This window comes from Strix uralensis, chromosome 2 (genome assembly GCF_047716275.1).
Source record: "Strix uralensis isolate ZFMK-TIS-50842 chromosome 2, bStrUra1, whole genome shotgun sequence".
Lineage (NCBI taxonomy): Eukaryota > Metazoa > Chordata > Aves > Strigiformes > Strigidae > Strix > Strix uralensis.
Window position 1 is genome coordinate 49,997,610 of NC_133973.1, and position 19,512 is coordinate 50,017,121.

The window sequence follows — 19,512 nt, forward strand, 5'->3', positions numbered from 1 at the left end:
CCCAGTTAACAGTAGCCATCTACCTCTCCCAGTGTCACTGCTCTGACACACAGTTCAGTGATTGTGTCTTATTCCTGTGGTCACATGGACCAGAGGGATACAGTTAAACTGCAACTGTACAGTTACAAGCAAAGTTATTGCCATTTTCTCCAGAAATACACCCAGTGCTTTGTTAGTAGAGGAAGTCTGACATGCTGTGAGCTCTTGAAACAGCCCCACACTTTTAAGAAGATGTGTTCATTTGACTAAGCCCAAGTAGCCAGCCCTTGTGTGAGAGAAGGGAATCCTGCATCCAGAGGATGCCAAGGTAGGTCAGAAGCTCAGATCTACTTAGCTGGAGTGGGAACAATGGGGTGAAGAAGGAGGATGTGCTGCAAGAATTTCTGCAGGACCCTTGTGCCAAAGTCAGAGGAGGCTTGGGTGGATCTCATCAATGTATACAAGTACTTGAAAGGAGGGTGCAAAGAGGACAGAACCAGGCCTTTTTCAATGGTTCCCAGTGACAAGCCATCCTCGGACCCACTCGCTGTTTGGCCTGTGTTAATTTCAATGTAATTCTTGTGGTTTTCTATCCTTAGTTTCCTACCATCCAGCCGTCTTTGGTTCAGAACTCCCAGATTCACAGCACTTGGGGATTTCATGGCAGGCACCAGTTTTACCAGGTCACTTCTGTTTGTCAAATTGTCCCAAGAAACTAGGTAGTTGAGGGTTTGGGGATTTTTAACAGCATGTTTAAGCTTCTTTTGGTTTGCTTTCCAGGTTTTTTAAGTCTACTTATGTCATGCTTTCAGACTTTAAAACAGAAGAGCTAGAAATTTCTTTTCAAAGAGAAAACTGGAATCTCCAGGACATAATTTAATATCAGAGGAACCTTTGGAATCATGTTATCTCCTCGAGAAAAAAAATTTATTCATGTCTTGTTTCCAAGAGTATCTGTGTTCGGAAGTAAAAATTTAATTCATTGTCTCTAACATGGCCTTGCAGCTGTCATGAACTCAGAGTCTCTTCTCTACCACCTACGCAATGCTGTGGTAAGCCCCTAGCATGTCATTCCTTAGGCCTTTGCAAGTTGAGGAGAGGTTTCCTTCTCATTCTCTTGTTGAACAGTGGAAGTGAGGAGGAAAGCAGACTGGAGAGACTCTGCTTTCTAGATGCCTAAGAAAGCTTGAAGGTATGTGTTAGGAGGTTGATTTTACCAAGTCAAGAACAGGGCATGTTCTTATGAACAACAAATGCTTCTACATAAACTAGTTAGGAAAAGAATGTGGTTTGTGGTTTTGAAAACTGACTAATAACTTCAAAACAAACACTGAAAAATCAGAAAAAGTTTTGTTTCAAAGCAAACTACAAGAATGAATACTTGTATTTTTTCAAAGCATAAAATATGAAAAAAAAAGTCTTTTATTTCCAAACCATGTCTTCAAGCAGAGCATTTTTATTACTGGAAGAGACAAGCACAAAGTAATAAAGAGCTCTACTAATTTTTAGAACATGAGCGTCTTATTTACTCTTCTACCTTCACCATACTCAAAAGAGTTTGCAGACATGTAGAGATGAACAGGCCACTACACAGACAAGAAATTTCTTCACTGAGCCTCTCGCTTTGAAATGTTAATGCCCTTAAAGTAACAAAATACTTCCCACGCTAGCAATGTGGTCCCACAAATCTCTGCTCCATTCTGGAGTGAGAACTGTCAGTTTCTGGGAGAAAGTTCCAAGCATTTTGTTTGAAAGATGAAAATTCTCCTTTTTTTAAAAAAAAAAGAGTGAGTCACTGCCATTTAATAACTGCTTTTCTGTGATCACTCTGTTGATTACTTGTTCCTGAACTTTTATTGTTAGACTCTTTCATATAGAAACCTCTACGTTTCCATCAGTGCTGTTCATAAAAGATTTTTGTAAGAACTAAACTTTTCAGTCAATTCCCTGAGTTAGATGCAATTTCTGGGGTGACATCCCTCAAATGAAGCTCAGAAAGGCATGAAGCCTCCTGAAGATACCAGGTGTGGAGCGATCAGTGAAGTGTGAAGAGGGAATATAGTCAGCAGGAGTTTTCTTGCTTATGTCTGCTATATGAATTAAGAGGTAGTATGAATGAACTCCAGCACTGGACAATAAGTACCACTAGAATGTATTTCTCATGGAAATCTCAGAACAGGATATCAGGAATCCCTAAAACTTCAGCTATTTGCTGTGCGAACAGATCGTTTTATTTAGAGAAGGTCCTGTGACTTAAATGACGCTAACCCTGAGGCACACACATATAAATCCATGCAGAACCAATTGTAACCATGGGCATTAGAAACTGTTTGAAGAGTGGAAAAGAGATCATACTGTCCACGGTTAAAGAGTTATGAGTGAGATGAGAGCAATGCTGTTTCTCTGTACCTGGCAACTGTCCTGCCAGTGTTAGGTATGCCTGGAGCACTCAGACAATGTAATGACAGGCATCATCAGAAACCCAAAATAATAAGCAATTCCAGTGTTTCTAACCTTTCATGGTTCAAAATGTATTCCGCACAAAGGTTTTCAAGTGCCTACATCAGAGTAAAAAGGCTAAATGCTTTTGAATACATGAAGTGCAACTTCCTATGTTATTAACAGCTCAGATGATAATTTTATCAAATCTACATAAATTGTAGCCAATTAAGCTGACAGTACAATCTGAAATATCACAGGTCTGATGTGATAATCAAATGAATTTTCTTCTAAATTTAGCTCCTCATCATTTTGTTTTATAGTTTTTATTCATTTCATTTGATAGAAGATTACCTAATTATGTTTTCACAGCCTTGTGCTCAAGAACCACATAAATTACTGCATCACTGTACTTCGTCATCTCTTGCAGAGATGGCTCAACCTTGCATGACCCTTGTGACCCCTGTCTGGGAGCAGGCCATCTACAAGTGTCACGGGCCCTGCTCTGTACTTACAGGATTACACCTACTTCAGCCATCAAATTACTTCTCGTGTGCCTTGTTTTGAAAAGTGTAGTTCTTTTTAGTGCCAAGGCTACCTCTATTCCACATTTGGTTGCAAATTCCTTGTAGGAATAAATAACATCATATAATGGTAGAGCTCACTGTATATAGGTAGAACACCATATATAAGGAGAGCTCACCATTACAGTGATCCCAACAGCTATTGCCCAGTCAACAACACTACTGAGGAAATATGCTGCAGATGTTATTGGGTTTTGCTGTCCCTGTCTGCTGCTGTTTTAACCTCCTAATTCCCCTTTGACTTGCAACAGCAGTCTCAAATACATTGTATTTCCATGCACTGATGTTACTGAGTGTTACTGATTTGTTATTAATTTGAGCTGATTTTAATGATTTTTGGTGATTTGGATAAGGAATGGTTAGGCTTAATCAATTAAATGGAATTTTACAGGAGTATTAGTTTTATAAAAAGATAGTGGTGTAATGTTTTAACTAGTCATGGAAATACTGTATTTAGTTTAGAGTAACCGTACAACCAATTATGCTGCTACGAAGTCCTTTGTAAAGTCCCAGGCTAAGGCCACGTAGGCTGGTAATAATCATTAACCAGATTTCTATTCAAAGAATAAGACTCATGACGAGGTACCATTGTTAGACTGTTTGGTAAGGACTGTTTATTGCCCTGTAGACCAGGTGTTCTAAAAGTTACATTGTGAAAGGGCCTTGAAGCATGTTAAAATCACAATGTGAGCCAAAGTCCTTGAGTCAAGGGCATGCATTGGAGGGTCTTTCTTTTAGCTCAGTAGTCCATGGTGGTCGCAAAACCAGGCCCCTGACTCATTTTAGGACTCAAGTGCACATGACCGGAAAGAGGTGGGAATAAGAAAATGAGTTATGGGAATTATCATGTTTATGTATGAGAACTTGATTAATATGTATTACTGTATTCTATATAATCAACATGCTACACGAGTTAGGTGTGTGTTGTTGGTGAGACGACTCCCCTATGCGCCCGGCTGTTAATAAAGGAGTATCTGCTTATCTACATCACATTGGCGTTGACAAGTTCTTTTATCCCGTTTTGGTGACACTGAGAGAGCAAAGTACACAGCATAAATGAGCATTTTCCTATGGGAATATGTACTGGTTTTGCTCTCAGTGTTGGTCATACTTTATTTTTCACATTTGATTTGCTGCAGGCTGTAGCTAGTTGAAAGGAAACTCAGATGAACTAACCTTTACTTGGGAACAAGTATAAAGTCTGGTTTTCTCTTCCTCCATTTAGTGGTTATATTAGTATGACTGTATTTGTTTCTGACTGCAAATGGCTGAGCTCCATGTACAGACAGATTCAATAAAAGCAGAATAAACCCTTCAGACTTGGTCTTCAGAACTTAATCCCCCACTTTGGTAAAGTTGCCTTAATATTGCTTTTAATTTAATAATTCAGTTATTCAACTGATAAAAAATAAATCGAGTCCTTTAGCTTTTATCTCTCCTGGGTCTTTGTTCCTGTTTGTTGCCTTGGAGCGAACCTTGTCTTAAAATTGCTGTTACTCCTGCATGGCCTTACAGAGCCTTTCACGGTACAGAAACGTAATCTCAGAGCAAACAATAGCTGCGGCCATGAATGCACTTAGGGAAGAAGAGGGCAATGGCTGTGCTTGCCCTGCTTCCTAGCAAATGAGCCACGGGAGAAACAGGCTAACCAGCCCACATCCGCTGCCGTGTTAGTGCATTTTAACAGTGGTGGTAGCAGCAATACTCGTGCGCACAAGGAGAGAGCAGGACTGGCAAAATTGCTTTTACTGAAGAAACATCGAAGAACAAAACACTTCCCCCAAAGCCAAACTGCTCCTGTTCTGAGGGAAGGATGATGACAAGAACTAGATGGTGTTATTTCAAGACTTTGAAAGGTGCTGGCTTTATATATAAGATGAAACCAACACAAAGTGTGTACTGAAATGGAAGAGAATACAAATCCAAAGACTTGAAACCAAATATTTGAGCTGAAATAGGCAGAATACAAGAAAAACCAAGCTTCCAGTTGTTTCTGTGTTTTGCAAATCATGCTGTTCTTGAGCGCAGTATCCCTCCCAGACATCATCAAAGACCAGGACAGAGTTTGTCCTCTGTTGTAATTAATTAAGGATCTCAGACCTTTTACTTTTGAATTTCTCAATTTCCTTGGTTTTGTGGTTTTGCCTGAAAATAGTTGAACTTATATGTCTCTTCAGGGTTTGAATGGAAGCATTTATTTTGGGGAAAAAAAGTAATCTTTCTCCCTTTTAGTTCTCAAGACAAGAAGAGCTCTCTTTGTGAAGACAAGAGGCATATTTTCAGTTTTTCAGTCCATTTTGCTGAAAGCAAAGTGAATTCAGATGGATGTATCTCACATGTACCCTTTTTTTTAGTATAAGCCCTTCATTCAAAAAGTACCAAATTACGTGATGGTGTAGTATTGCAGTCCTTTCCACTCTTTATATGCTTTTCTTATTTTTATTCTTAAGTCTGGCATGGAATAGATTTGCTATTATATGTTTGAACAATTACTTTTGGGGCAAACCAGTTCTGCTTATTTAAGGAGCAGCTAAGTGTTGTCTATCAAGTTACTACAGTTTAACACATTAATAGACAACACCTGAGTCACTGTTGAGCATCTGCATGCTTCAAAGTCTTTGACAAACCAGTAGAAACCTCAGTGAAGGTGTTCATGTTCTGCTTCACATGTGTAGAGAATAAGAGATTGAACCTGGCCAAATACCACAGCTCAGCTGACAAGCAGTAGCTTGCTGGCTCATGGGGCAACTTGGTCACATGTCCAAGTGTGAAGTTATTTGCAGTTTCTTTGAAATTAAAGAAATCTGTTTCCCTAAGGCAGAATGAGAGACAGAGCAATTAGCTCCAACTTCTTCAATGCCTTACTTTAATAGGCACCATAGAGGTGACTGGAGACTGTCTCCCAGAGCAGCTTGTGCTGACCTGAGGCTAAAGGCCTGATTTTTGAGCTGAAGATTGACCATCCTTCAGCACAGTCAAGCCCTTGGGGCGCCATCTGCAGTGACAGTTTTGGCATCTAACAATTTCCATCAAGGCAAGCCCACAGTATGAAAATCATGCACAATGGCATTAAGAGTGCCTTGAGCCAATAGAGCACTCCTTCACGTACCTCGCCAGTGTTTGGGATTTTATTAACAGCACAGGGATCAGATGCATTTTGGGCAGAATGATGCAGACAGCTGTTCCTGGTAGCAGTGGAAGATGACAGAACAATGCATTGCACTGCTGTGTACTCATTTGCCTCAGAGAGGCACTACAAGCTCTGTGTCTCCCAAAGTCTCTCTTTACCGTGGAGATGATCCTCTTGCATCATCTACCAGTGGATACAACTGCCTGGACTCTACCTTCTGTTAAACACCTACTGGCTGGTGGCTCCACCATTAAAGAGGGCAGCTGAAGCCTGGGCGTAGGCAGACAGGGGTGGAGAATACATGGCCCAGAGCCTATGGCACCACCTTCTGCCTTGATTGCTATGTCCCAAGGGCTGGATGAAGGCCAGCATTGTCTTCCCCTTCCCGGGCGCACTAGCATTGCTCAGGGACAAGTTCTGGTCTCCCCTCAAGAGGAAACTGGCTGTAAGGAGACATACAAAGGTTACAGAGAGACTCCTGTCTCACCCATAGTCCCCAGTGTCTCTGACCTCACAGGTCCATCCAGAAATGTTCTGCCCTGCAGAAACCTGCTCTTCTGCCATCTCAAGAAGATGGTGCTGCATACGCTGTTAAGAAACCTTGAACCACTTCTGCAAGCAGCATCGTGAAGCTTGTGTGGAGAGCTGTTTAGATACAGCTAATAGAAAAAATTGAAAACAATCAGGTTGTCTTCTCTGGGGCTTCAGCAATGTCCTGAATAGAGCCAGGAGCCATTTCCCCCCACACTGGATTTACAGTGTGAACCATCTCCTCAAGATTTGCACCTGAGTATTTCTTTTAAAAACAAGAAAAGCAATTTGAAAACATGCAAGAGAAGGAACCTGCTAGTGGCCCCTCCCTTCTGCCTTGGCTCGGTGATTATCACACATACCCAGCCAGGATGCATGAATAAAGCAGGTCAATTCTTTTTTCTCCTCAGAAGGATTAAAACCCACATTTTTGCCTCCCTGGAGACTGCAGACTATCTTGGCAGGGGGCACCCTTTCTAGACTTTGAGGTAAAGCTAGGCTGCCGTGCAGAAATGAATTAAAATTAATCTGTAGACAAGTGAGCCTGACAGCAGCTTAGCAATGTGGAGCTCAGCTTGCAGTAGAGAAACCTGCTTCCATGTGCCTTAGCCTGTGGATTGCTGTGTACCTTGTCCAAAGGCTAATTTGTGTAGCAACAATTTCCTCAAGCTGTGTTTTAAAAGAAACCAGGGTAGCTGCTGCTGTGTTTTTGTATGAAGGCTGAAGCAATTATGTAGGTGGCTGAGGAGGAAGGTCTCTGTGGAAACTTACTAGGCTTCTGTGTGCTGCTCAGGGTTACATGTCTCCCTGGTACTCAGCTGAGCAGGTTTATCAAAACTCAGGTATTTGTAGACGGGCATGAGCACAGTGTGAGGTTACGGTGTAGTTGGACCATGGTTTTGAGCATCAAAGGTTTGGAGTTAAGCGCCTACATCCCATGTGCACCTTAGGCATCTAAGGATTCTGTCCCTCACTACTAAGGAGCACAATCCTATTGCCACTCAGTGGGAACTATGCTCCTAAATTGCTTAAGTGCTTCTCAAAATCCCACTCTGAATCTGAATATGCAAATTGCATATTGTTGATTGTTAAGAGTGAATGGGCCTCTGTGTCCTTCTGCAGTTAGAACCAGGACTCGTACTGAGAGCTGTGCAAGTGCTCCAGCAGGAACTGCTGTGTGTACATTCTGAGAAGAGCCTTTCAGCAGAGCTGAGCAAGAGATCTTTTTGAGAAATTGTAGACCTTGTTGGTGCAAATTCAAAACAAAAAGTAGTTGGTCTTGAATTGGTCTTGGATGCATGTTTTTTTAACAGCAGGTGGTTCCTCTCACCTTTTCCTTCTGTTTCTCAGTGGAAAACATTTTTTTTTTCTTTTCAGATTGTTTAGTCAAAAAACAATTTTGTGTTATGAAACAGGGTGTCATGGGAAAGTTTAGTTCTCCCATATATCTTCCACTCAATCCTAATACCTAATTTCTAAATGCTCACCGGTCACAGATTGCAAAATCAAGTTTTAACAGTACAGCCTTGTACAGACAACATGCTGTAACACCTTCATTTATGTTTTGAAGAAATCTATTCCACGAGAAAAAATGGGCTTACATTTGAAGCTTTAATGAATGACAAACCCCTGCAAACACAACATATATATACCAGTTAGTGATGTGAAAGAACTTCATGTGTACTGTAGCTGTATGTACCAAATATTAAACAACTTGACAATAAGCTTTCCAAAGAGGAGACAGTTACCATGCTACATGCAGTGGCTTTGAAAAACCAAGATAATGTGAGAAATTAAGCATATCCTGCATGGACCAGATGTCAGAATACACAGTTTTCTAATACAGTCAGTTACATGTCAAGTTAAGTTAGTAGCCTGAGTATGATGTCTTGCCTTCATGCTTATCCATCTCTGAAGAGATCCTCTGGGTTATGCACAAGACAGCTGTCAAATTTCCTGAGCTGATTAAGACCTCTCGCTTTTCCATGGCAAGGAGGCCACGAAATCCAGGACAAGAGTGTTAAATATTCAGAAGAGGCTGCAAAGAATGTGGGTTAGGGAAAGACTATGCTGGGTTTTGACAGTTAGCAATCACTTTCTTACCATACTTCCTTTTCCTCCCATTTGCTGTATTTTTTCAATGTATTTTGCTTCATATGAAGTGCTAAGCAATCAGAAAAAGTATTTGCAAAGTACACAGAGACCTCTCAGTTTGAAAATAAAACCATAGCCAACTTCCATCTCTTCTGTAACTATATTTGCAGGGATGTGACCATTGTCTCAGGCCCTCTCTTCTTATTGCACATGCCAGAGTTACATTGAAAGAAAACAGGTGGATGAATAGAACTGTGATTAATCAAATCAATCATGCTATGATATTATCTGTAGGCATATCAGATGTGCCCTGTATTTATATGGAACAACATTCACTCATACTTTATGAATTCTGTTGAGAAGAAGCCATATGACCAGGAGAAAGTGGCATTTTTAGAAAATGTAACTAGCACAGAGTCAAATGTGGGCTATTTGCAGTACAGCCTGAGTAAGGTGGCAGAAGAAGCAGAATTAGTGATGAATAAATTGGATATCACTGCCCAAATAGAGACAGCTGAGATTTCTGTCTTCTTGCTTGGAGATGAGCCCCTTCTCAGTGTCTTCAAGACCAGAGAGCTTGCTGTTAATGCATTAGAAGCAAAGATATCAGTCCGAGAGAGCTTAGGGATGGGTATTGCTCCAGGGTCGGCAGCACTTGGCTTGCCCCAACCCCATGACCCCCACACTCCCCACCCTTGTTTCTGCAATACAGCTATATTAAAGTGGCAAGCCACACGGCTCCACGCCAGCCTTGCAGTTGAGGAGACATAACCTCCCCTGCCTTTGCACCCCAGCGGGGACTGCTAAACATCACCTCAGTTGACTGGCATCTCTGGACATATCTTCCCTTTTTGTTGAAGAGCAGCACAGGGCAGCGCCGTTTGCCTCACAGAGCTTCCAACTGCCTGAGTGCCAGTGAAATCCCTGAAAAACTCTGACAGAGCTGAAACTATGGCAGAGCCACATCCCTCTGCTGAGCCGCTCAAACAAACCCAAGACCCCATCGAGGCTCTTGCTCATGTTGGGCTCTGCGCAGGTTCTGGTGCCAGGCGGGATGTTTCTCTTTGTACATTTATTTCAGTTTAGTTTTGAAGCAGTGAGCGTGGCACCAGAGGGGCGTTTGCAGAATGGTCCCCCCTTCCCCCAGTTGCTGGGGGTGGTGGTGGGGGGTGGCGGAGGGCTGTGGGTCAGGGGTCGGCGCTGGCTCTGGGGGGGCGACAGGGCAGGAGGAAGAAGAAGGCACTGGGCCGGGCAAGGATTTCTTGGGTTTTTAAGTGCCAAGGAACATTTTGTCTTTACTGACTAAGGCATCAGGGCATCCTCTCCCACTGTACAGAAAGGATTTGGTTAAGTTAAACAGCTGGTTTTTTTCCCTTTCACTGTAATAGCAGAAGCAGGTACTCTGTGCTGCTGCCCTTGTGGGTCTCCCTGGCTGCCGCAGAAATGGGCTTTTTTACTTCCCCCACCCTCTTCTCAACAGAAACATAACAGAACAATGTGTCCTGCAGCTCCTTCAGCCATATGAAGTGTTAAAATGCAAAAAACTCTTTTCTGACAGTCATTTCTCTTCTTTTTCTCACTGGGTTTGTCATTAATAAAGGCTATTTTTTTCTCCAAAGCATTAGTTTTCAAATGAAATTGTGCTTTTGCCAATTCTACTTATATCGTGACTCTAGTACAGAACGTTGCCCAAAGGGTTAACACTGAATCTAGTTTCTTTACATTGTGGGTTGATGGTAGGGTTTGGCGGGGTTTGGGTTTGGGTTTTTTTTGGTGGAAAAGAAGAGGAAATAATTGTTACAGTGAGATAAATCACAGTCAAAACATACATGTTAACACTGCATCGTGACAGTAACTCTTAAGGGAAACTAGAGGGCAGGCTTCTAAAATACTTCAAGCTCTGTAAAGATGCAGATAGGTACCTCATGGGCTTCCAAAAACAGTTGTCAAGTGCCTAACTCCTAGGGGTTTTGTATGTTTAACCAGCTAAATGCTTTCAAAATACTGTCCTGAGATGGCTCAGGAAGCTTATTGTGTGAAAATAATAGTCATTGCTGTGTGTCAGCAGCCAAGCAGCTCCTATTGTAAGTCTGCTAATTATTATACCAAATATAACCATGTTGCCATTTCCTTATTCCTCCCTTTGTCTCAAAGTTGTTGTGTCATGAATTGTGTCTTATTGTGTACTAGAAATTACTTTGGACTGGACAGGGTTTTTTTATTATTATTACATGTGTGAGTATTGCTTAGCATCTGCATGGGGCTTGGCTTCTGTCATGTTCATTGCAGGATGTTTACAGACACCCTTGCACAGGCAGACAAAAATGTAAAAAAGTGCATCCTTGTGGTCAAATCACCAAGAAGGAAATGAAATTAATAGAAAATGTGTTTGGATTTTTTTTTATATACTTCTTATGGTGTCATCTTCAAATCTGGGTGAGAAAAGACATACAGTATAATTTTTAGGGATTAGAGTTTTCAAAATGAATCCTAAAGGGCAGCATTAAAATGTTTGGCATCACACACCTGAATAAAGATGGAGATCAATACAGCAGGAGACTGAGACAAGGCAGAGGCTGTGGAACTGGTTTGGACATGTCAATCTTATATTATACCACAGATCTGGGCCATGTCCTCAGCTGGACCACAATAGTGCAGGAATAGCTGGGGTTAACCTATACTATTTAGATTTTAAAAAACAGAGTATTTCTCCACTGATTTGAGAAACTGTCTCCAGCAGCTTCTGGACATTAGGAGTGTTGAAGCAGGAATTAGGGTTTCCAAGTCTGGCAGATGTGAAATTGTTGGCCTTTGGAAGCCCCTGTCAAGGAGCTGCACCAGCCTGTTGGCAGGCTGCCTGGGAGCCAGCACAGGGGCTGATAAGAAACTGCCCAGATCAGTCATGCTCAATGTTCCATGTTGTATCAGGAGAATTGCTGAAAGCAAGATGTTTCCATAAAAAGTTATACTTTCAAAGCACAAACCTTTCCCAGTGGAGAAATATTCCATCAGAAAATGTTGGACGAGTTTGACTCTTGGCATATGCTAAGGTACAAAAGCTCATTGCATTTTAAATAAACTTCAGGAGCCTCAGCCCATGCCAACTCTCAAACAACAAATCAAGCAAACTTGTCTTTTTCTCCCATAATTATCCAACCTAATAATTCTCTTGTCATTTTCCCCTTTTGCTTCACTGAAGGAAGAAAGGTTGTGTTTGCAGTACGCTAAGATGTTGTTTGCTTCTAATTTCATTGGCCTGGAATTTGAAATTCATAAACAGTCATGAGATACATATATATAGCTTTAATCCCAAATTATGAATGTACAAACGACACCAAAATTCAATTACCTTCAGGACACACATGATTGGACTTTGTTTTATAAAACATTTTTTTGACATGGTCCTTTCTAAAACCAGCATGAAATGCACATTTTTTTCAGGGACAAATGAAAGACAAAGTCTGTCTTGCCAAGGTTTGAACACACGGCTTTTGAAAGTCTAACGAGTTAACACCTAATGCTTAGACCTTTCCCCTCAAACATTAAAGTTGCATGAGATGGAGAGTATTTGAAATGAAAAATGAATGGCAAAGCTAGCATCCTGGAGGATATGGGAATTCTGAAGAATAATGACATAAAAATGTTCAGACAATGTTAAAATCTGGTAGGAACTGAAAAATCAGGCCGTATGGAAGATAAGGGGGAGTGTTTATGTGTGCGTCAGTGCAGATGAATTAACATACTGTACAGCCTGCCTTATATTGTGTTACCTGAAAACTATGATTTATAACAACTTTCCCTTACCATCTCATATCTGCAATATTATGTGTGATTACAAAACTAACACAGCAATTCTGACTCATCTCTTGTACGTACCAGTATTTCTCTGAAGCAACTTACCTCACTTTAAGTATAGGGGAAAGAAAATTTGGTACCTATGTCTTAACTTTTGGATATGAATAGGCACTATTAGTCTACATATTCAGTCTTAGCTGATTAACTGATACTTCTGTGAGTCATTTATCAACTTAATATAATTTCAGTATGTGCTTTTTATCATTCAGTTCCTCAGCGTTTTTTGAAAAGGAAAAAGCCATCGATTCCACAGATGTCAGTAGGCAACAAAGACCAGTGGCACTTTAGAGATGCCATTAGTGAGGGCACGCACTTGTGGACTCCACAGGAATCAGCAGCCTGCCAGATATTTCACTTTGCGCAGCCTTTGCCCCTGCAACTCTACCATCTCCTGCAAAATAAAAATTCAGAATCTCTTGTTTAGAATTTTTTGTTTAAAAAATACAAATAATATTTTTAACCCTCCTCAGTATGTGAAAACCATGAAGATACTAAGCAGAGTTGCTTACCACTGGCCGGGTGACTCTGGAGAAAATGACGGTTTATCAGGAGTATTAAGTGGCAGCCAGTATGACAATAACAAAAGACATGAGCGTTCAAGTGTGAAATCAGAGAATGTTTCCAGCAGCAGCATTTTGTGTGATATGTTGCGTTCAGATTTGTGAGAAAGTTTTGTACATAATTTAGAGTAAAGCTTTAATATTTGATTGGAGAGTAGCACCAAATGAAGTGCCAGCATAAAAGAAGTCCGAGGCAAGTGCCTTTCTCTAGAATCTCTTCTGTGTAGTAAAACAACTTACTTGAAAATTATTGTTCATCATTTAATTATGTAGCACAGTTATGCATTTTAGAGTTCATATGGCATGAAACAGTATGATTTTGAGGGTGATAGCCCACTCCTACAAAGGCTTTTATTGCAGTGTTTGAGGGACTACAATAAGACTGCTGAAAGGATTCGACCTGAAGTGTCTTTACCCTACCATAAAAATGTCAGTGAAAACAAAGTCACCTTTCTTCAAATTTCAGCCTCCCCAAATCAACTATTTTTCTAGAAAAGCAAAACTGGGTGGCTTGAATTTTCACAGAGAATCACAGAACACCTGGGGATTTTCAATTTCCTGGGAAAGAATCAAAATTTGAAAACTGATTCAGGCCCTTTTTGTGAGAAGCTTTGTTCTGTCAGATTTCCAGCTTCCTGTCCATCTGGAATAGTAAATAACATTTCTAAGTACTTCCAACACCTGTTGTTCAGCAGCTTCAAACCCTTGACACTATGGGTCTGGTGCAGAGACAGGCCATTAAGATTGTTACAAAATATTATAGTCCAAGCTACAGACTGTGGATTTACAAGGCTGCAAGACACCACACCAAACATCCTCCTTCACTGCTGGGCACGGTTCCCGGTGCTGGTTGAATCACACAGCAGTCTGTAGGTTGCTCTGAGCTGAGTGCCGGGCCAAGGCAAGGCTGGTGGGATGAAGCTTCCACCTGAGGGAATGGGAGTGCCATGAGAGCCGGCTGCAAGGTTTTGGGAAGTGCAAAATGCCTTTGGTCCCCCTGCTTGTGCTGCCCTGTGTGGGACATGAGAGGGTTTGGCTTTCTGCAGCCGTAGTGCTTGCAGTGTGTTAGCTCATGATCCAACCTGAAGGCTGTGGCCCCCAGACACGTAAGTCACTTTTAAAGCAATCCATGAATTCTGGTTTTTAGCTTTATAATAATTGGACCATGTTTAATCCATGTTACACAGTGCTATACCAGTCATTGTATTCTTGCCTCTTGTACTTTAGCCACAGACACCTGTGAGACATTTCCCCCCCAGTTATCTCTGTGGTGGGCTACCAAGCACTGACTGTAGGGAGTCTCTACAGCTCGAGCGCTCACCACCATATACATTTTCTCCTAGCTGGAAACTTGGCTTTCAGAGACACATCTTGGTTAAGAAACTCCAATCATGCAATTAACTCTCAGCAGGTGCATTTCATATTGCATCAATGAGTGCCTCCAGACAGAGCCTTCATCATTTTCAGTGCAACAAAGATGTCCTGCTGTTTCAAATGTCACAATTTTTTTGACTTTTTCTTTTAGTAGTTGATTTTTATTGCTGCTTTTTTCTGTACTGCATATCTTATAAATCATTATTTTATTTCTAGCAGTTCTTAGCCTGGCCCCTTCTGTACATATCTTTGTCCTGTAGACATCACAATTACCAGTCTGAGCTTTTTTTTTCAGAAGGGGACCTAGCAACATCTTTTCATTTTCACAATGTACCATCATGCAGGTGCATTTCTACTGGCTATTTTTTGCCGTGCCTGCAAACTGATAAGTGGTTTTGGTTATCATTGGAGAAATCAATAGGTTTTGTAGCACCTTGAAGGAGGTAATAAGCACTTTGCAGGATTAGATCTTAGGTCTTGGCTTCCTTACTTATGAATTTGCTATGACAATAATTCCTGAAGTTTCACTGTCTCATCCTTTGTCTTGAGAATCTGGGTTGCTATTATGCGGAATGAAAATGAAATAAAAATAAACTGTCCTGGAAATCCCTTTCTAATCTCAGTGCCATAAATTTTTTACTGCTTAAGCTCTTTAAGTCATCTGGCGTCATTAACAGACTATTTGGGTGTACTTGCTAATATGATCAGGATGATACCTTAAAAAGAGAACCAAGCCCTTGAGTGATGCCTACACTGGGAATCAAATGCTTTTTAAAGCAGAGGTGGTATAGGTGAATGAGAACAGCTTAACATAAACTCAGAGAACAATTTTTCCCCTATATTGTTTAATAATTGCAAAGAATAATAATTACAGGCACACACCTGCATGAATTTAGCAGGGCTTAGTAAACTGCTACAGAGGAAAATTTTTTTTTCCCTTCAGCAGACAGTAATTTAAAAGGGAGTAAGTACTGCAACATAGTTCTCGTTAACAGAGGCAGAGCAAGCCATGGCAGCTCCTCATCAACAAATTTAATCACAGCGTATATACTGCTTGATCTTTGCTTCTCACTACATATCGCATATGACCTCATACACTCCCAAAGCAATTGACGATGGGTCTGTAAAACCTTTCTATACGGACAACACTGGGTTATGAGAAGTTGGAGGGAAAACGTTAATGAAAAGCAGAAAACTGAAATGAAAACTTGAATTTAGTGTGAGGTAAACTTATGTTACAGCCACTGTGCTTTAAGATATGTAAACTGTGGCAAGAAAATGTTAAGGGTACCTCCAGAAAAAGTCACAGGAGCAGTAGCAATACCAATAACAGAAAGTATATCAGAGTTTATACAGGGTTTTTTGTAATACCATTTGAAGTGTTATGCATAATCAGTCCTTAAAAATTCAGTCTCTTTATGAACTGCTCAGATACGATAAACTTCAAGATATACTTTCCCAACTTTAAGAAACTGTTGATATTTATCCCTATAAATAATATATTTATGCCAGCATCTGTAGTGATTCCATAAGCTAAAAAAATGTGTCATTAAGATGTTACTTCATCTAAATGATAACTAGAAGCCCATCACATATTATTTTAGGCAGCTTTCTGATCTCAGCCAAGAGATGTCCAAACAAAAGAAAAAAAAAAAAAAAAAAAAAAGACCGATAAGACTGAGGAGATAGAAAAGTTTAGAACACATTTCCATGCTCTAGAGATTGTAACATTTGTAACATATTACAAATCCTAAAGCTCTTGATTTAGTACTAGTCAGGAAGTACAGATATTTGTTATGGGAAGAAGTTCTTTCTTTTTCACTGGAAAAGCTGAAATCTAAGGCGTTTTTTTCACTTTTGAAACTGCTAGTATTTGCAGCTTCTTGGACTGTTAGGAACCACATATAATAACATTTCTGTCATCTAATCTGGGTTCCACTTACCAAGAAAAAAGAAAGGCAATATAACTCATGTCAAGTATCATGGCTTTATGGACATCAGATATTTCAGAGAACAAAAATTTAGGATTCATGTTCTTTAAGAAATTTTGGAAAAAGATTGATTCTGATTCAGAAAGAAAATTAGAGGTTTTGCTTCTCAAGACAAAGGAATTAAGGCCTTTCACACCGTTTCCCACAGCATTCTCCTGGCGAAACTGGCTGCTCGTGGCTTGGATGGGCACACACTTCGCTGGGTAAAAAACTGGCTGGATGGCCGGGCCCAAAGAGTTGTGGTGAATGGAGTTAAATCCAGTTGGCGGCCGGTCACGAGTGGTGTCCCCCAGGGCTCGGTTTTGGGGCCACTCTTGTTTAACATCTTTATTGATGATCTAGGCGAGGGGATCGAGTGCACCCTCAGTAAGTTTGCAGATGACACCAAGTTGGGTGGGAGTGTTGATCTGCTCGAGGGTAGGGAGGCTCTGCAGAGAGACCTGGACAGGCTGGAGCGATGGGCTAAGGCCAACTGTAGGAGTTTCAATAAGGCCAAATGCCGGGTGCTGCACTTGGGCCACAACAACCCCCAGCAGCGCTACAGGCTTGGGGAGGAGTGGCTGGAGAGCTGCCAGTCAGAGAGGGACCTGGGGGTGTTGATTCACAGCCGGATGAACATGAACCAGCAGTGTGCCCAGGTGGCCAAGAAGGCCAATGGCATCCTGGCTTGTATCAGCAATAGCGTGGCCAGCAGGGACAGGGAAGTGATCTTACCCCTGTACTCGGCACTGGTGAGGCCGTACCTCGATGACTGTGTTCAATTTTGGGCCCCTCCTGTCCAGAGAAGGGCAACGAAGCTGGTGAAGGGTCTGGAGCACATGTCGTATGAGGAGCAGCTGAGGGAACTGGGGTTGTTTGGTCTGGAGAAGAGGAGGCTGAGGGGAGACCTCATCGCCCTCTACAGCTACCTGAAAGGAGGTTGCAGAGAACTGGGGATGAGTCTCTTTAGCCAAGTAATAAGCGATAGGAGAAGAGGGAATGGCCTCAAGTTGTGCCAGGGAAGGTTTAGACTAGATATTAGGAAGCATTTCTTTACAGAACAGGTTGTTAGGCATTGGAATGGGCTGCCCAGGGAGGTGGTGGAGTCCCCATCCCTGGAGGTGTTTAAGAACAGGGTTGATATAGCACTTTAGGATATGGTGTAGTTGGGAACTGTCAATGTTAGGTTAATGGTTGGACTAGGTGATCTTCAAGGTCTTTTCCAACCTACATGATTCAGTGATTCTGTGATTCTGTGTAATAGGAAATGAATTAATCTGCTCATAGTGCAAATAATTTTGCTTTTTACTACAGGCCTTATTTAAGCAGCACAGTAAGTTCTGGAGCTAATTCTGTGATTCTGTGAATTCTAAGGACAAATCATTTAGGAAAAATAGAAATATTTCAGTATGATTTTCCCCAAGTATTTCAGCAGCCTTTATTCTTGGGAGCTCTTCAGGGAGTGTCCTGAGAGGTGATGACAAAGTGCGGACTTGCTAGGTGTGTGGTGGCTCCCTGAAGCTCCTCACTCTGGACACGGAGTCCGGGACCCCTAAGGGCTACAGCTCCACCTAAGGTTTGCAGGGCTGCTTGACCCCTTACTGCAAATCCACAGCAGGAAGCTAGGAGATACAAGAACCCAGGGTCAGCCTAGAATTTCTAGGGGTTTCAGAGCCTCTCCATAGAAGTCAGGGCCCTGAAGTCCATAGACAGAAGAAAGACTTCCACAGGTTCCCAAATATTGGACCCTGCCCTGCAGAACACAGCTCAGGCCCTCTGAGAGCTGCCACCTCTGCTTGGCACTCTGGTCCACGGCAGGGAAGGAGGTCTGAGGGAAGAAAAAAAAAAAATCTAACTTGAGAAAAACATAAAGGTGTTATACCTTGAGTGAGCCAGCTGCACTGTTGTCTTCTCAAGATGAGAAGATGCCTGCAGCTGGATAAGTGAAGAACAAGTCTCTTGCCTGAAAAATTTGTAATGGAACATTTCCTTTTGCATAACAACTGTCCTAGAGACCAGATGAACCATCCAAATCATGGAATTTTACTGTTGTTATGTGGTTAATCCAATGACCACTAATGAGAAATATTGGTCCTTCAGGGAACTGATAGATTTCTGTGCTTACACAATACTTAGTCATTTGCTTTAGAAAGTTAAAAAATATCTGATGTATAGAATGTAAAGAAGCCAAGGTTCTGCTTCAACTGTCTTCAACCAGGAGCCCACACACAAACCTCACCATGAATAGTATTCACATGTACGATTTGTTCATGTGTTCTCTTGTTCATGCTTATTGACTCTCTGGGAACCACTTGCATAAATCAGCTGCTGTGCCCAAGTAGTTGCAATCTCCAAATAACTAAGGGGACAACCTATCAACCATGTGAAGTTTAATACTACTGCATTGAGCCAAAAATCCTCCAAAGAGCTTCAGACGTATACTGATACCTAATCTGTTTTTTTACCACTTAAACTGTTATGGCAGTCACTAGGTCAGTGCAATGTCATTCTTCTTAATTGTGTTACATTTGCTAAGTATCCAATTTATACCTTTCAAAAATGTCACAGATTTGTTCCTTATTTGGCAGGAGATCATTCTGCTGCTATAACATACTGATCTGAAAGACCTCCAAAGCTGTCACTTCAGAGCCAAAAGGGCTAAATTGTCTCTCTTTTGCAAGTTCCTTTGCTGACAAAGCTTTGTGTCAGTGTAGGTAACAAGAAATTTTGACAGCAGTATGACATAAAGAATGTTTTCACTTGACTGTTTTTTTGTCTTAAATAAAAAAGTCTATTGTGGTTGACTAGACGTGCTGTTACACAGTACTTGACTGCAGCTCCCCTGTGTGTGCACTACTGAATCACGAACAGTGGAAAGGGTCAACACTGTCCTTAGTTCCCCATGTCATACTGTCTGAAGACAGATGTAAATTAATTTGAGGAACAACATATGTATGAGAAAGTGAGCATATGGCTTTCAATAATTTCTTCATGGT

The 19,512-nt window shown here is 41.3% G+C and overlaps 1 protein-coding gene across 8 annotated transcripts in view; it reads left to right on the forward strand.

The window, feature by feature from the left end:
• The window catches only part of SMPX (small muscle protein X-linked), a 44,507-nt gene that overhangs the window by 17,894 nt on the left and 7,101 nt on the right, over nt 1–19,512 (forward strand). The window contains exon 5 of one of the 8 annotated variants that reach the window (XM_074858648.1): nt 2,791–3,992. The exons of 6 other annotated variants lie outside the window; for them this stretch is intronic. The gene's annotated coding sequence lies outside the window, so the exon portion shown is untranslated. Of the gene's footprint in view, nt 1–759; nt 972–2,790; nt 3,993–19,512 lie in introns of those variants that run through there. One more of the 8 variants, XM_074858650.1, reaches the window with a different exon arrangement.